The 6,368-nt window shown below is 35.0% G+C and overlaps 1 non-coding gene across 1 annotated transcript; it reads right to left on the minus strand.

Moving 5' to 3' along the window:
* Positions 1-274: 274 nt before the first annotated feature.
* On the minus strand, positions 275-4,869 carry LOC114271727 (uncharacterized). Its single transcript, XR_014328224.1, has 7 exons — positions 4,699-4,869; positions 4,333-4,549; positions 3,097-3,254; positions 2,860-3,005; positions 1,522-1,683; positions 1,254-1,348; positions 275-651 (listed from the first exon to the last, which is right to left on the minus strand). It is a non-coding gene; the product is annotated as an uncharacterized LOC114271727 (transcript).
* Between the last annotated feature and the right edge of the window lie 1,499 nt (positions 4,870-6,368).

The following is a 6,368-nucleotide window of genomic DNA, read 5'->3' on the forward strand; positions in this document are numbered from 1 at the left end:
ATCATGTCCCTTGCCGGTGCTAACTATTTTAAAACAATCCATCCATTCTCATTCCCACACATGATCTGGGTTGGGCAATATTTCAAAAGCTGATCTAGACGGTGAAAAACTGTTGAATTAGATAAAACCGCGTTAAATGCTCAAAAACCAAGGAATCCACTTGCAAGGCAGATCAGGAGTGTCTTTTTTAGGACTCAAGGTTATTCTTTCAGCATTAATAACAGCCCACTTGCTGAAATCAGGAGACGAAACAAGTTCCTCAAGTGCTTTCTTGGTGGAGTCCTTGGTGAATTTTTCCCATACATCCTTTGAGAATTTTTTTCGTTCAGGGGTCTTATGGAAGCTAGAATAGTGAGTCTCTAAATCTGACAGTTGACTTGGTGGTGTCCTGATTAGGCCTGAGGGATTCATAGCAAATGTGAAAGTAAACCAAACAAATTCTTGAACTCAGAAGACGAATCACAGACAAAAAGCGTACCTTGGATGGGACTATTGGAAGGAGCCTTTGTGAAGTGTCTGGATCTTGGCTTCAGGAAGCCACAGTTGTTGGGCTTCCGAATATTGTGTACATATTCATCATAAGAATCTTTCGAAGGTGATGAACCTGGAATCTGATATCTATGACCGTGCTTGATTGTTCTGCGTAAATTCCTACACACAGTAATCCAAAAATTTCTTCTGATCTCACAACCATGACAACCCTATTGTAGAGATTAGTTCCGTTACTGCTCTTCTATGTATTCTAGATCAAATTGAGGCCGATGCCTACTGGGCCTTATATGGACTCAGATACAGGTGTCAAGTAGAGGTGCAGGTGCAGTCTAGATGTCAGACCTATCAAACCTTAAATTTAGGGTATATGGACTAGTAAAATGCTCATATTTTTATTTTTTAATAATCTATTATTTGATATAAAATGGAATTATATGTAACATGTGTCGAAAATGCCTTTTACTCTTTTTATAACAATTATACAATAATATATACATTTAATAGTATCAAATACAAATATATAAAAAATGTCTGATTAATAGTATGAGACACATATCCAACTGTCAAGTGTCGGACACACATATTTGATTTATTTTGAAAAATCTAGGTAAACTATAGCTCTCTCTTCTAGTTTAATGAAGCCTTTATTTAACCCCCCAAGTAATAACATTAATATATCTATAGCACTTTATTCAGGAGCTAGGAGCAAATTTGGTAATGGATGATTGGATGGGACAATTCGGCTCTGTAAGGAGACTTACTTGTACAAGTGACGTATAAATCTTGATCTGGTAATTCTCCTAACCACTACTCCACACAACAATGCCTCTGCTGCCAGTAAAGGGTCCGCGGAACTCTAGAAAGGAAAACAAACCTATCAAAATTGTGGTCTTTCATACAGAGAATGAGATTATCCAGGCCATTTGAAGGGGAACAAATAAAAGATGTTAATTCTGATGGATGGAACAAGACCAAACAAACTTCCAAAATTGGAAAAAGGACATGTAAAAATTATGAGAGAGATGGAACCTGAAGAATCATAACAGAAGCAATAATCCAGATGGACCATGCAACAAATTTGGATACGCCTATGTCAATCAATCCATCCTCTGTCAAGACAAGTTTGCGAACAACACAGAAACCCAACCAAGCTCCTGCTAGGACAAGAAAAACCAACAGAAATATTGCCAGCTGCAGTATACAAGCACTGCATCAGTTAGTACTAGAGTTCTTGGAATATAAATTACTTAATAAGTGCAGAAAATTGTCCATGATACCAGATATGCATAAAGTAGTAACAAGTAGTACACCCTTTTTTTGCGTGAATAAAAAGAAAGGAAAAATTCAGAAAGTTGGATAGAGAAAACAAAATATTTGAAGGAGGTAGGAAATCTAAAGGAATACTAAATATTTAAATAAATACAGAAAATCTCCAAATTCTTTCAAGTTTTTAGGGTAGTGTTGCCCATATGTATAATTATAAATGATGGGTCCTTGTAAAATTCTAGAAATATTCATCCAGAATGTCAAGAAAATCAAGGTTTATATCTTATTTTTGGCATAAATAAAGCTATAGCACAGCAAAATTAATATTCAACAATTTATGACACATATATTTGTAATTTAGTACATGAGAATATCGAAGTCACTTCGACAGCATAAGATGCCATACCTTGCCAATGAAATTTATAAGCAACTAAGGATAGTTCTTTGTATGGTAAATAAATTTGCCCCCACTGTAAGTTTGAAATAATTGCAGCAATCGCCAGTGATGTTTCTACATAAGACTGAACTCCCAAGGTTAATATAAATTACCACATCGTCCACACCCCCTCCTCCTTTTAGTCAATGTTTGATTATCAGTACAAAAATTAATGGGTATCTAATTTCTTAATACAATGCAATGCTTTTACCCTTCATTAACTTTTTGACTACAAAATGACAATTATAACATCATTTTAAAACCTTGCTTACTTCGCCTAATCTCCTTTTTTGTTCTCTATGATCCTTCATATCTGGCAATGGCATAATACAAGAGTATCAAAGTTATTTCATAAAATTGTTTTTTTAACCAAAATTAGTGATTAGCAGATTAGGGCATAAGCATCATTGCCTACTTCCATTGGAGGCAAACTAATGGAGGCATTTGATAATTTTAAGATGCATGAAAGAACAGGGCAATTTCTAAAATGCAAGGCGAGATGCCTACAGTTTTCTGAAGTCTCAAGAGAGGTGATTAAAATTCCCATGAATTTAAATAGATGATGGACTGTTAGGGAATATGACTATGAAATAGAGATGAAAATCATAATATAAATGAATAGAAATTTGAAAAAAAGAAAAAAGAAAAGAAAAAAAGTGATCAACCTGAAAAAGGATCACCAATATCACAAGGATGATCCCAACAGCCATCGCACTGCTGTAGTAGAAGACTAAAGATTTGCTCAGAGAAGAGGCCAATGTCATGTTAATGATCCCCAAGACCAAAAATATAATGCGATATGAGAAAAATTCTGCAGATAAAATCAAAAAATAAGATAACTGAGTTGCAAATGTCAGAAAACAAGGGAATAGTGTTCACTCATTAATCCATATGGACTTCACCTTCTGTGAGGGACACCTAAAGGATTTCTAAGGAAGAACCAACCATCCGTACATCTAAGAGCTTGTGGTCAAAAGGTGACATGGAACGAACCCAAGAACCCTCAACAAGTTTCTCCCACTGCCCTTGAGGACACATCCCTATCCCGAGAGAGAAGTTCCTGCAAAGTATACATCACAGGATTAATGGGAAAAATAGTGACTTAGAAATTGCACCACATGGTTTGAAACGTACTCCGAAACATTCCTAATTTCTTAAGCTGTCATCCCTAACTGGACAGCTCTATTGTAAGAGAGCTTATAATTTTTCAAACACGACATTAGTATGATATTTTTCTTTGTCACAACATTAGGGAATGCTCACAGATATTTGCAATTAACATAAGAGCAGAGCATTAATAAATCTCATTGCAGACATAAAGGGAATTGGAATCCTTTCTGTTATCTCTCCACTTCTTTTTTTGTTTTTTTTTGGTACATCCAAGAACCTCAGATATATAGCTTACAACCTCTGGGGAGGGGGAGGTGTTGTCGGGGTTGAAGCCCCAACTTGATGAGTGGGGGTTGAAGTGCCCATCCACAGGGCCACCCATTGTGCTAGTTATCTCCACATTTAGCACAAAAAATCTTCTTGTAACCAGGTTACGGTAAATTAACAAATTATTGCCATTTGCATGAAAAGAAGTAATTTCTTCAATGTGCTTCTTGCTAGAACATAGATAAACAGTCCTAGATTTTCCACATTTGACCAATTAATGGACTCCAGTTGCAATCTCAACCTACTATGAGGCGCCCTTACTTGGGCTGGCAACAAAATCCCCATGTGGCACTTCCGTGGCACATTTTGCAATTGCCACATGGGTAACATGTAACAGAAACTCATTCAAGTTGACATTCTAACTTGACTATCAGTGTAGGGGGTTGACTTTTACAACTGCAAAATGAAGGATCAATGTGTGATATGGGTTGCAAGGGCGCAAAGTATATTAAACCCATAAATAAATAAGTAAATCTAAGAAAGCATGTACAAAATCATCACGATCCTTAATGTCATTAGTACAATGTTTGTCTAGGAACAAGTTTCTCCAAAATACAGCCATAACATTCACATTCATCACGGACAGAAAATCACATCTTAAAAGTTAAAACAGTGCAAAAGTAAACTCCTATTTGTCCCAGTTTAGTGCTTAATGTAATTTCAGAATTATTAAAAAAAATATTATTTTGGGTAACACTCACCTATGGAAACAGACCTCAACATTCGGTAGACGGGCACTTGAACTTACAATAGAAACATTCACTTTTACTGAATGTGCAAATTTTCTAAGATTTTTAAGTCTTGACAAACCATGGATTAAAACTCTTTCACGTAGCACAATAGCACCATGCTTGGAACCAGGAGATTTTTCCACTGGCAACCTTGGAGATATCTGCAATGTGGTAGGCTGAGCAACGTCTGCAAAACAGAGAAAGCAAGGCTAGACAATTATTGAACAAGGAAATTTTTTAAACCGACTAGCGAAACTGGGATAACACGCCTACATAACTTATTGAGGAGATAAATCATGCACAAACAGAACTAGAGATCAGTGAACTAGAGATCACCTAGAGACTGTTGATTCGTGGAGACAACGGAGGATGAAATAGAAATTGAACCTACGATGAAGAACAGCCAGAGAACTGAAGTGATTCCCATATTGTTTCTTTTCTGCGAATTCGAGCGAGTGAGTTTGGAGAGGAGAGGAGAGACAGAGAGAGTTTTGAAAATACGGCAACCCTAACCCTATGAGAGTATTTCTGCTATTTTGAATAAAGGACTGGTGCATTTGTCGAGCCCACAAAATGATCCAAGCCCAACTCAACAACGAGAAAAAAAATGGTATGGCCCAACGCATTTGAAAGAAAATTTAACTCACATTAAGGTTTGAGTGGGCTGGTTTTAGGCCTGTTTGTGAAATTGGCTGGGCTTAAAATTGGCGTTGAGACCAGCCCAACCAGGCTCGTTTATTTTAGTTTCATTTTTGTTTGAATTCGTTTGGCATGGACTTTTTAGCTAAAAAAAGCATAAAAGAGATTGGCAAGCTACTTAAAAGTCTAATTTTTTTATTTTTTGACTTTTTTTTGTCACATCATCTCTTTACTTTTACACATTTTTTCAAAAAAAATTAAAAGTTCCCAAAAATAAGCCAATAAGAAAAAAAATCATATCTAAAGGATTGTTTGGGATGTTCTAAGGGGTTTTTTGGTTTTTGAGTTAAGTTAAAAAATCACAAAAGAACAACAAAAAAAAAAGTCAAAAAATCGCAAAAAGCCAAAAATCACAAGATGACAAAAAAAAGTCCACCATTCCAAAGCTAAAAGTCAAAAAAGCCAATCAAGAATACCAAACGAACAAAAAAGTCTTAGGTTAAAAAAGTCAAAAAAGCCAACTAAAAAAGTCATTGCCAAACGAATGCTAAATAAGTGCACGTTTTGACTTTTTATGAAATATGAGTTAAATATGGGTTGAGTTTGAAATGATATGGTAGAGAAGTGATATAACTTAAATAAGATGATGTAACTTAAATAGGATAATGACTTTTTGACTTTTTTAAGGGATGACAAATAATGCCTAAATCATAATCATTTCACTTTTTTTCTTTCACAAAATGTCAAAAAAGCCAAACCAAACAAACTTTTAGTCACAAGTTAAGATAACTAAAAAGCTAACTAAAAAAATCAATTGCCAAACGAGAACCAAGGCCTCGAGTATTGTTGAACCAATGTAGTTAGCTCACCATGATTCCATTTCGATAATCTGGGTCTCGTTTGGGAATAAGTTATTTTAGTAATTTTTTAATTTTTTATGAAAAAATGTGCAGAAAAATAAAGAAAATAATGTAAGAGCATCTCCAACCCACTAGGTATGTCATGCTTGTTAGTCAAAATGCCTAGTATAACTCATTTTTTTCAACTCCAATGCACTAGGCATATAATTAGGTATTTTAGCTCAACTCACATTCACTAGCTACATGTAACTAGCCTTCAAGACTAAGCAAAATATATTTAATTATTAGGATCATTTCCCTCCATCTTTGTTGCTGATGTGGCATTTTATAAAATTAATAGTATTTAGATGAATAGCTAAAATAAAGAGCATGGTTGGAGTAGAAACATGAAATAGTTGATAGGCAAAATAAAATATATGCTTTATAGTAATATTTAGATAGATAAAATGCCTATTATCGTTGGAGATGCTCTTAGAAAGCCTAAATCTTTCGTTTTGTTAAAATATA

Source organism: Camellia sinensis, chromosome 4 (assembly GCF_055761805.1).
Source record: "Camellia sinensis isolate YWXY chromosome 4, ASM5576180v1, whole genome shotgun sequence".
Classification (NCBI taxonomy): Eukaryota; Viridiplantae; Streptophyta; class Magnoliopsida; order Ericales; family Theaceae; genus Camellia; species Camellia sinensis.